The sequence below is a fragment of the Tenrec ecaudatus genome, chromosome 9 (genome assembly GCF_050624435.1).
Source record: "Tenrec ecaudatus isolate mTenEca1 chromosome 9, mTenEca1.hap1, whole genome shotgun sequence".
In the NCBI taxonomy this organism is placed as follows: domain Eukaryota; kingdom Metazoa; phylum Chordata; class Mammalia; order Afrosoricida; family Tenrecidae; genus Tenrec; species Tenrec ecaudatus.
In genome coordinates this window covers 90,631,001-90,643,382 of record NC_134538.1, presented here as the reverse complement: position 1 = coordinate 90,643,382, position 12,382 = coordinate 90,631,001, and the positions used below count along the sequence as shown (strand labels likewise).

At 41.0% G+C, this 12,382-nt stretch overlaps 1 pseudogene; it reads right to left on the bottom strand.

Annotated features, from left to right (window-relative positions):
* Nucleotides 1-8,117, bottom strand: part of LOC142456039 (dnaJ homolog subfamily B member 11 pseudogene) — a 113,495-nt pseudogene extending 105,378 nt beyond the window's left edge.
* Between the last annotated feature and the right edge of the window lie 4,265 nt (nucleotides 8,118-12,382).

The following is a 12,382-nucleotide window of genomic DNA, read 5'->3' as shown; positions in this document are numbered from 1 at the left end:
GCTGTTATCTGTCCACGAAGCTGCTCTGAGGTCTACAATGTCCTTTGCACAGTGACAATCACATGAGCTACTAAATAATTGTTCATAGAACTCTGATACTGATGAAACCGTTTTCTCAGATAAAATGCCAGTTAGGAGCCATCATGTAAATGACTATAGAAACAGAAAAGATCTCGCTGAAAGATTCTTTCTCAGAGAAAGTACTCCTGCAGCACAGGCTGGAGGACCCTGCGTGTCCCACCTCCCTCTCCCTGAGCATGTGGGGTTCTAGAATACGCTTCAGCCCAGTTTAGATTAATCAGACCCACACGTTGCCTGTATAATCTCGTCTAAAACCAATCTTGTTCAATGATTTTTAAGGGTTCCAATTTAAAAGTGTCTGGACTGCTGAAGAAAACAGTAAAATAAACAAAATACGTTCTCAGGGAGGAAATCGGTAGCAAGTTTAGGTCCAAAATTATCACTTTCCTTTTTAGAAGGCAATTCAGAGCCAGAGGGTAAAACGAGGAAAGGCAGGGATTCTGTCACTGGGAACTTCCCGCTGATCAAAGGATCACAAAAGCAGAGAGGAACTAAGTTTAATTATAATGATTGCAAAGTATTAAGGAATCTTTAATAAGGAAATAATAAAATAGCACAATCACGCTTTTCCTTTGAAAAGTGGGCAAGAGCAGCTGGAATGGCACCTGGAGCTGTTTGTTCCTAGTAAGATGTATCTTAGAACGGTTATGTCGTTGCGGGTCACCTTCTTGAGGTTGTGTTATATGTTCTTCTGGTTTTTGGTATATGAAACCCAGGATTAAGGAGCTTATAGAGACAGCAAGCAGAATAAGGGTTTGGGGGGAGGGAGGTTGTTGGGGTTGAGCACAGGGGAGATGATGTCAAGGTGTCCATGCAGACTACCTTAATACTTCATACAGAAATCTCTGACAAAGTAGCCTGGACAACTCTAACTTTCTTGCAATTTAAATATTCTGAACTTTTCTGGAAAATAAGAGAACTCTTTTTAAATAGATTAGGAATTCAACATACCAGAATGCTAATTGATTTGTGAATTGTCTGAATTTAAATGAATGGAGTTATTTCTCTAAATAAAAAACATGCCTTTTGCCATCAAATCCATAATCAATTCCAACCCATAATGACCTTGTACGACAGGGTTGAAATGCTCAATTGGGTTTGCATGATGGTGACTCTTCACAAGAGCAGACTGCCGCACCGTCCTCCCCTGGAGCAGCGGTGGGTTTGAACTGCCGACCTTTCTGTTAGCAGCCACACATTTATCCAATATGCTTCCAGGGCTCCTCCTAAGTAACTAGACTTCCCATAATTTTGGGAGAAAAATATGCTTCTTCTTCTTCTTCTTTTGATAAAAACATTCTAAAGCTATACTGTGTGCATAGTACATACAGAGAGCAGAGCCGCCCCTTTCAGTTTCTGAGACTTTATAGGTGCAGAGTTTCATCTTTTTCTCAAGGATCGGCTGGTGGTTTCAAACTCCTGACCTTGCAGTTGGCAGCCCAATGCATAACCCACCATGCTCCAGAGTGACCCAGAGTCACTGTACCAAAAAGAATTAGTCGACGTTCAACCATTTCAAGGGGTTGCATATGAGCAAGAGCCAAGGGTACGGATGGAAGAAAGTCAAGCTGCATCGAAAGCATTAGCCAAAAACAAGGCTCTGGGAATGGACAGAGACTGAATGAAAGGTTGGTCTATGTCAGGAAATTTGGAAGACAGCTACTTGGCCAACTGGCTGGAAGAGATCCATATTGATACACTTTCCAAAGCAAGGTGCCCCAATGGAATGCACAAATTATAAAATAATATAATTGATATCACATACAAGTTGAGAATTTTTTGACAAGAGTTGCAGCAGTACATTGACAGAGAGCTACCAAAGGTTTGGTCCAGATTCAGAAAAGGACATGGAATATCATTGCTGATGCTAAATAGATCTTGGCTGAAAGCAGGGGATATCATGAAGAGGCTTAATTGTGTTAATATTGACTACGAACAAACATTCAACTGTGTGGATCATAACAAACTATGAATAGATTTGATGGGAGAACTCCAGACGTATCATTGTGTCACGTGGAAGGCATACATGGATCAAGAGGCAGCTGTACAAACAAAACACGGGAATACTGCAAGGTTTAGAATCAGGAAAGTGTGCAACAGGGTAGTATCCTCTCACCAAATTTATTCGGTTTGTTAAATCATTTTATTGGGGGCTCTTATAACAATCTATACTTCAATTGTATTGATCATATTTGTGCATATATTGTCATCATCATTTTCAAAGCATATTCTTTCTACTTGAGTCATTGGTATCAGCTTCTCTTTTGTCCCTCCTTCTCCCACACTCCCAACCTCGTGAACTCTTGATAAATTATGAAGTATTGTTATTTTCATATCTTACACTGTCTCCCTTCACCCGCATTTCTGTTGTTTGTCTCCATGGGGAGGGGAAATGTTTATACATTGATTGTTGTGATTGTTTTCCCCTTTCTCCCCTTCTCCACCCACCTTCCTCCTGCTCTCCTCGTGTCAGTACTTCCACTACTGTTCCTGAGGGGTTTATCTGTCCTGGATTCTGTGTGTCGAGAGTTCTTATCTGTACCACAGTACATGCTGCACTCTAGCTGGATTTGTAAGGTAAAACTAGGGGAGGACACACGAAAGAACTAGAAGAATATTGTGTTTTTCATCAGTGCTAGACTCACCCTGGATGACTTGGTCCTTCCTTCTGACCCTTCAGTAAAGAATGTCTAATTGTCTGTAGATGGGCTTTGGGACTCCACTCTGGCCCTCCTCATTCCCATTGATATGATTGTTTATTTTGGGTCTTCTGATCCCTGGTCCTGTTGACACCTCATGATCACATAAGCTGGTGTGCTTCTTCCATCTAGACTTTATTGCTTCCCTGGAAAATAGCTGCTTGTTTAACTTCAAGCTTTTAAGACCCCAGGTAGTATGTCTTCTAATAGCTTGGCATCACCAGCTATCTTCACATTTGCTTATGCACCCATTTTGTCTTCAGTGATCACAGAATGCCAAGTTATTAGAACAAAGAGTTCTTGCATTGAGGGAGGGCTTGAGTAGAGACCCAATGTCTATTTTAGGGATTCCTCCAGGACTTCATTGTTTTGCTCCCCTTGCCACTCTGTTGCACTCCTTTCTGTGTCTGGCCCCAGTGGGGTTTGGGGTGGGAGTCAGACCAGGCACAATTCCTGCACTGTCTCTGAAGTGCTGTGGATCAGTGAGGGGATGTGGTGTCTGGCAGTGAGGCATCAGACTTGGAGAAAGGCTTATCAACCAACTCCAATATCCATGATAAACTTTGCTTATTGAAAGTGTGGAGAACTTGAAACACTTGCTGTTGAGAAGCAAGGATTACAACCTACAGTAAGGATTACAATTCAGTGTAAATAAAACCCAAATCCTCATAAATGGACTGTAAATTATGTAATCTGGTGTCAATTTGGGACTTGAGAGGATTAAGACTAAAGTTGTGGAATCTAGTCTGTCAATTGGGTCATAGCCAATGAGGCCTCTGTGCACACGGCCTTCTCCAGAGAATTATGGAGACTCCAGTATTATTCCCTGGGAGACTTCGCAGCTGACAAGGCACATGAAACTTTGTTTGTGCCCTGGATCTGAAGGAACCACATGGAGACCCCAGTCAGTGCTGTGATGCCTCTACCACCACTGGATCCACAAGACTTTGCACCCACTGGACTGTGATCTTCCTGTATTTGATGCCATTGCATGTGCTTTGTGAGTCTGAAGAGGAATTTATACATTGGTATCAGACATATGGGTTAATATCGGATTTATGGACTTTATCTAGACTGGGCTGGGATGTCTTCGCAATCTTCAATTGCTCATGTATATAAACCTCTTTGTTCTACACACATGAGTGTCTATGAATTTGTTTCCCTACTCTACGCAGACTAACACATGGACCAATAGGTACATCACAATAAATGGAGGAAAGACTGGTGTTGTTAAAGGAGTTCATCTTCATTGGATCTGCAATCACTGCTCATGGAAGCATCAGTCAAGGGATCAAACAGTGCATTGTGTTGGTATATCTGCTGCATAGGACCTCTCTGTGGTGTCAAAAAGCAAAGCTGTTACTTTGAGGACCCAAAGTGTATTTTTGAATGCTTTGTATGCATGAAAAAGTTGGACAATGAATAAAGAAGACAAAAGAAGAATTGATGCATTTGAATTAGTTCCTTCATAACATTTTTTTTCTATTTTCATTTTATTTCAGAGCATTGTGGGCCACAAAAAAATTACCTCGGGGGCTGCATTTGGGCCAGGGGCCTGCCAGTTTGACACCCTGCCCTTGAAGAACATTGAAAGTACCATGGATTACTAAAAGGGCTAACTGATCTTGGAAGAAGTAAGGACACAGCGTCCCTTGGAGGCAGAGATGGCAAGACTTTGTCTCATGTACTTTGGACATGTCAGGAGAGACTAATCCCTGTAGACAGATAGCTTGCTTGGTAAAGTGGAAGGGGCAGTGAAAAACGAGGCCCTCAAGGAGATGGATGGACATGGTGGCTGCACCAATGGGCTCAAGAATGGGAACAATGTGAGGCTGGAGCAGGACTGCGGAGTTTCTTCCTGTGGTGCCTAGGGTAGCTATGGGTCGGAATCACCTCAATGGCATCTAACCCTATCACCACCAACCTGGGGTTGCTGGGAATTGGGATCTACTGAGAGGACTAAGTTTGGAGAAGACTTGAGCTTGATTCTAGGGAGTAGCTAAAATGTGGTGGGTGAAGAAAGGTTGAAGAGAGTCTTCAGACTCAACTTCCAGTTTAATAACTATTCATTTGACATCCGTTTACATAATCTAAATTGGAGTAGTCAATCAGTGGCAGGCTACAATGACAGGCATCGGGCCCTGCCCCTGAGGATCTCTGACTAACTCATACAAATACCAAGAGGGACTTGTAATCTATACAAATAGTTGTGGGGAGAGCTCAACTTGTGGGGGGAGGGTGTTTTTTTGAGATTGGCCTTAGAGAATAAAAAGGAACTCAACATGACAAATTTGTGGGGAACGGTTTTCTAAGGTGATGAGGTAAGTTGTATCTTGGAAAGCCCGAGTAATCCAATTTGGCCAACCTTTTAAAAAGTGAACAGATCTTAAAAGAAATCTAAAAACATTTAAGTCCTATTTTAGAGAATCTTGGTGCATTTCTGTTTACATTTAATAGTAAAAATGGAGTTTATAAAATGTATGCTCTATGGGATAATACAATCACAGGTGTAATTTAGAAGAAAACTTAAGCACCAGCCTGTTGATGAATCAGGAGCAAGGAAGGGAGAAGAACGGAAAAGTTCACACAGGGACCAAGTAAGAAAGAGAAAGACGTGACCCACGTCTCACCTCCTCTGAAGCTATGAACTATGGATCAGAAGCAGCTCCCAGAAATGGATCTGATGTGTTGTGTTTTATTCTGAGCTGCAAGTACCTTCCTTCGGTGTTCACTCTGAAGACTCTAAGTAGTGAAAAAGTATCACAAGAATCTTTCTAATGTAGTGATGAAAAGTTTAACCTCTGTGATGTCTGAGAACTCTTTCCAACAGAATAATGAGAAAACAAAAGTCAGATAAATACTCTAACCACTCAGTGGAAATTACATCATGAATAAATTCCATGTGTATTGAATTATATTAGGTATGCTGACATTAAAACCATGAATATATTTCCAAATACATTGATTTATGTATCAAGCAGATATCTTTGGAAAATAAACTATACTGAGTTTTATTGATTCAAGCAGAGAGATGAATAATGCCTGATGGGTAAATTCCACACGGGTTTTTCTCAACCCCCATCTGCCCAATTGTTGCTCAGAAGAAGGAGGGAAGCACTGAGGAAATTGGATAAGTGACGTACATTCAATTCCTAGTCTCAAGCCTCCGACTCAAAATCCTGTGTTCATTCAATTGAATCACAAAACTTAGGCCTATACAAATAGAAAATAGAAGCATGGAAAAATGTTTAGGAAGCAAGACCCCTCTCAGTTTATGGCTTAGGGAACATCTAGTGAAGGCAAAATTTGGCATTGAGTTGTGAACCTCAAGGTTGGCACTTCAAATTCACTAGCCACTCCTTGGGAGAACGATGAGGCTCTCTGTCTCCATAAATATTTATAGTCTCAAAATTCCTATCTAGTTGCTATGAGTTGGAATCAAATCCACGGTAGTGAGTCATTTCCTATTGAGGAAGAATGGCTTGACAGGACATAAAATCATAATGTTTATTTTTATTGAGCTTTATTTTATATTTCAAAATGTTATCATCTTTAAAATTCAAAACAACTTCCTTTGACAGGATATTTCTAGTATATAAGAAAGAAAACAAAGGAGAGGAAAAATAAAAAAGCCCAGCTCACAATTAGAACTCAGGCCTCTAGCATCTGATTAGCAATTCCTTCAGCTAATGAACCATGGGGGTGTGGTGGCTCAGAGCTCTGGCCGCAGGAAAACAGTGTGGGCATCTGCTCCTGTGACGATTACAGCCATGGAGATCCTAAGGAACAGTTCTGCTGTGTCCTACTGGGCCTCTGAATGGGATTGGCTCGATGGCAATGAACGTTCTCTTTCAATTAAACTCTGCTAACTCCTTATTACAAACTACTTCCTATATTCCATTTTCTTTGAGTTTGCTATCTTTATAAAGAATATCTTTCGGGTTAAAAAAACAGATCATATGAAAAAATGCTGAGAGTTAAATGGATGTTAAGTTGTTCTTTTAAAATAACATCTTGATATGAGTTGTTAATTAATGATATGAGTTGTTAATTAATGGATACCATGTGAATTCTAATGCATTCAAATAAAATTTACTAGTTCAAAAAATAAAGGAAAATCTGCTTAGCAGAAAATGGTCTGTCAACTCACACATTGCTTTATCCCTGTAATTTAAAGAAGAACGTCTCATAAGCAATCATCAACCAGTACCTAAAATCCAGTTCAGCATTTGGAGCTTGTGTGATGGCTCTTCAAAAGTCCGTGGGGGAATTTTCATGATCTTTTCATTTGAGTTTTCCACAAACATTTTGAAATACCTCCTTATTATAATTCAAATTCACTGTCACATTAGCTCTTTAAAATGTAATTCTGCAGCCAGTTATAAGTTTGTGAGCCTCATTACTGAAGACATTGAGTGAAAAGTTGACACTTCCTGCTGACAAAACTGAACTGGGTTGGATCTCAAAGTGAAGTCCGTGAACAGCAAAGAAGCAGTAGGGACCACATCACCTGGGAAGGACGTGTTAGAGATGCAAATGCTCAGGCTCTATCTCAGGTGTAGCACATTGGAATTTCTGAAATCTATATTTTAGTAAGCCTTCAAGTTGTGTTTGACAACTCCCAGCATAAAGAATACGAAGAGCAAAGCTGATTCCTGAGATGTTGAAAACCAAACCAACACCCTGTGGCTCTCAAGTTGATTCTACTTCATAGAAACCCTACAGACCTAGGGTTTCTAAGTTGACACATTGACAGAAGCACTCTCACATTTTCCTCCCTTTGAGCAGATGGAGGGTTTGAATGGCCAACCTTTCAATTAGTTGCTGAGCATATGAACCACGAGGGCTCCCCTGAGAAGCAAAGAGCCTCGACCTCTGTCTAGTGTGCGCTCTTGGAGCAGCCAGCTTTCCTTTTGAGACTGGGTGTCCAGCGAGTCTCTGTAGGTGCCAATTTGGCCAGGAAGTGCGGCAGGCCCAAAATGCATTCTTTCTCCCTCCAAATCACCCTTCAGTCTTAAACGACACACAAGGAATATGACCCTTAGAAGCAAGGACAGCCAGACTTGGGGCTTGCTTCTTTTGGATATGTCATCGGAAAAGATCAATGGTTAGAAAAGAGCATCGTATTTGGTAGCGGATCAAAGATACTAAGAAGCTTCTCCGTGAGAGACGTGCTGACAGAATAGCCACAACAATGGAGTCAGGAGTGATGATGATGACGACGGTGGTGTGGGACCGGCAAGGTTTAGTTCTCTTACCCGTAAGGCCATCAGGCATCAGAGCAACCAGAATATCATCCAAATTTTCATTGACCACAAAATACCCCTCTTCACACATGGTGGAAAATCAATTCACACCCTAATATTAATAATTGTTAGCAGCAAAGACCACTTATATCTCTATTCACCAGATGGGTTTAGAACAAGGCTTTGAACAAGCTCATGAAGACAGGTCAATCACACTCCTATAAGAATAACCTTTAAACCCCATAGATACCAAATCAGAATACACCGCTTAATAAGATCCTCAGGTGATCATCTTAAGTATATAATTCTTACAGGACTTATACACTGTAGGAATTGGTAGGACTCACCTAGGAACCTCGTTAACCTGTAGTTTTAGATTTGGCATACTAGGGGTCATTAGGCAAAATCTCAGCCACAGGTCAAACCAAAATGACCCAGTTCCATGCCCTGGCTTGGATTTATGGGATAATATTTCTGCAGTAATATGTGAGGGAAGATGATCTGAAATGTCCCTTTAGACCTAGACGATGCCACTCAGCAATAATGTCATCACCACTCTCCACAATTGTGTGTCTACTTCTTTTCATTCATTTGGTTTTTGTTGTGTTTGTTTGCTTCTCTGTTTGTTTTGGTTTAAGCAGCAAATGTTTATTATACCTGGCCTCACAAGTCTATTGTATGAGTCTTACAATAAGGTACAAAATATTATGTCCCTGGCCATGCGGTACACTTGCTTTCATTTTTCACTGTTGCAAAAAATGTTTGGAAAGAAAGAATTAGAAAAGTGTGCCATGTTTGCCCTTTATTTTTGAGCTACAAATAAGACCCAACCATAGTGCAACTTTTTGAACTCTCTTACATCTGAAGCTTAATACTTCTTCTGTTTCAGTGGTAGCTGCTAGTCCAAGTCACTGGGGAGGGGAGCAGGGGAGTAGTATTCAATACCTAAAACAATTTCTTTTTTACTTGCCAGTCGGAAGATCCCAAAGATTAGAATAACTGAAATGTTAAAGTGAAGCTTGAAAATAATTGGCTGATAATAGAGTTTGGATATAAAGTCAACTATATTGGTAACAAAACTGGCATGACTTGGCTTTGAGATCTGGAATTAAAGGAATTTCACAGTTTACACAAATAATTGTTGAACTCTCTTAGTGCACTACAGTGAGGTCTTACTTGTATCTCAAAGATAAACGGCCAAACTTGACCCTAATATTAAATAAACAACAAAGCACTCACCTGATTGGCTGACTTGGAGTCTGGCGGCACTATCTAGAAAGCAGTGGGCAGACTGCTGACTGCAAGATCTACAGTCCAACACACCCGCACATCCTCAGGAGAAAGATAGAGCTAGCTCTCTGCTCCCATAAACATTTGCAGCCTCAGAAACCCTATCTAGGGTTGCTATGGGTCAGAAACAACTCAATGGCACTGGGTTTAGTTTTGGGTTTGTTTGCTTCTTCGTTTTATCAATGACTTTTGACATAAGAGCATTAGAATATTTAGGTGCGGAGTAAATCCTTTGGTTTTCTGGCCTGTGGCAAATCCCTTGCCATTAAATAATTTCCAATTCTATCACAATTGTATTTTGCATTTGTTAACCCACTGCCATGGAGCAGTGCCAATGCACAGCAAGCCCACGTGTGTGAGGGCAGGGCTATGGTCTCTGGGGTTTCCAATGGCTGATTCTTCCTAAGGAGATCAACCAGACCTCTTTTTGCCAAATCTCTGGGTTTGCTCAAAGCTCCAGCCTTTCAGCACCTGCACCCTCCGAGAATGGCCTGAGTCAGACAGGACTAGAGGAAAAGTCAGAAGGCTCAGCTTGGGCTGTTTGAGCCCTAGAACAAGATATGACTGGGAATGGAACAGCATGACTAGAGGAAGTAACTATGCAGAATGTGAACAATTAAAATGTCAAGTACCAAGGGCCAACCCTCATAAAGAATAAATCATTGAAGCATTTATTTCTTTATCACCCAAGAGAAAAAAAATAAACAGAAATGGAAGAAATTGAAGAGACTTTCTCAAAAGTGGTTTGGCATTGTGAAGAACAGCTGGATTTAATGTAGCTTTCCCAAGAAAAGAGAGGGAAGATCTGGAGGTAGACCAACCTGTCAGTCCAGATCGATCCAGCTTCCACACATTTGTTTACTCTTCAGCAAACCTCTACTCAGTGACAACCATGCACCAGGCAACCTACCCAGCACTGGAAGGGCAAGATCCCACCCCTTCCCACGGCTCTTCTCTGCCTCTGTCCTTTCCCCATGCCCTCATTGTGACATAATGGAGAAATGTACAGGTATATTCTATATTAATCAATTGCTAGATCATCTGAAATAACTGGAGGAAATATAACCGTAAATCCTATTTCTACTATACTCATCAAGACCAAACTTTGTCTCTCAGTCAATCAAAAAATGTATAATGGCAAAATATGGAAGTGCAGCACCTGCCTTGCACTGGAGAAGGATTTGGCAATATAGTTTCCGAGAGATGCACAGTCTTGAAACCCCAAAGGGGTGGTTTGGCTCTGTCCCACAGGAGAAGATCGGCCTGAGGACAGCGGTTACACAGGGACCACAAGCCGAGTAAGACCTAGGACAACCCGAAATGGAAAGAGGCAAGGAGAGATTCTCTCTGGTTGCCTTTGGTGGGAGTGTAGTCCTGTGCGCTCCTGAATTTGAACTTTGGGTCCCTGGAACTGTGAGAGAGAACTTCCTGTTTTTTAAAGCCACCAACTTTGTAGTAGTTTGTTAACAGCCCTAAGAATCAAATATATCCACTCAAAAGAATATGTAGGATGATGAAAGAAAATTAATACATCATTGCCTATCTTTCCGAGATAGCTTGACTTTATGGTATGGTGGGGCGGGGGGGGGGGAGAGAAAACCCTAGACACATTTTTATTAATGCCAAAAATAGAATGCAATGGTTAATAATTTCTCATCTATGGATGTTGGACACACCTAGGTCGTGTGTGTGTGTGTGTGTGTGTGTGTGTGTGTGTGTGTGTTAGGCAGTGGGGTTGGGGTACATATAGATCTTGCTATTTACAATGCAGGAGCATTCTGAGAGTGGGTGGTGATAAATTTACAACATCCTGGACCTTTCTGAAGAGAGTGAATTTTTTCTAGCAAATTCAGGGTGTAAGGAGTTCTGCCCCCAAACTCCATGCCTCAAGGTTTAGGTAACTCCCTCCCTGCACCCATCGTCAGCCTCGCACTTGGGCATTATCGCACACGTTATCATTACGGCACAAAGGAGGCATCACATTTGGTGAGTTTACCCTATACTTATTCAAAGCCTACGGTGGCAGCCATTGGATTCCTGACACTTTGGAGAGAAGATATCCCGATAGTCCATCTGTCTGTCTGAGAGCGTAACAAGATATGAAAAGAATTTTTTTTAATCTTTCACTTTATGTAAAAGTACGCCGAATCAACCCAACTCTTAACCAGGATTTGATGATCCACATCACAATAAAACTTCAAAGAGAGAGAAAATCATACTGTGGTCTGGAAGAATGCAAACTTGGAGCCAAATCTTGAAGGAACACGTACAGCCGACCTCGGAGGAACCGGGTCACAGGGCATGGAATGGTCCGCGTGCTCACGTTTGGACGGCCCTGACCCCCCAGCCCACTAGAACTTCTAAATGACTCACTGCATTCTCAGATGCAGCCAGCCACTGGAGAAAGTTCCAGATTCGGTGTTCCAAAGACAAGTTTAATGTTAATTCTATTATTTTACTTAATGCACCAGTTCCATCTAAAATAGTCCAGAAAAATGACAGATCATCTTTGAACAAAGAAATTACAAAACAGCACGGTATTTATATGACAATAAAATTGCTGAGTACCTCAAAGTATATGAATTCCTTGGCTTTTCCCTCAGGTTAATGGTACATAAGAATCTATGCCCCTTTGAGAATGATTGGGTGAGGAAAGTGCAGATGTGCTTTATACAATTGATGTATGTATATGTATGGATTGTGATAAGAGTTGTATGAGCCCCTAATAAAATGTAAAAAAAGAAAAGAGGAGAAAAAAAAAGAAAATGATTAGGGCAAAGAATGTACAGATGTGCTTTATACAATTGATGTATGTATATGTGTGGATTGTGATAAGAGTTGTATGAGCCCCTAATAAAATGTTTTTTAAAAAAATGAGGAGCTGATACCAAGGGCTCAAGTAGAAAGCAAATGTTTTGAGAATGATGATGGCAACAAATGTACAAATGTGCTTGATACATGAATGTATATATAGATTGTGATAAGAGTTGTACGAGCCCCCAATAAAATGACTGAAAATAAATAAATAAAAACACATAAAAATTGAGGAGTGAGCACATTAACTGC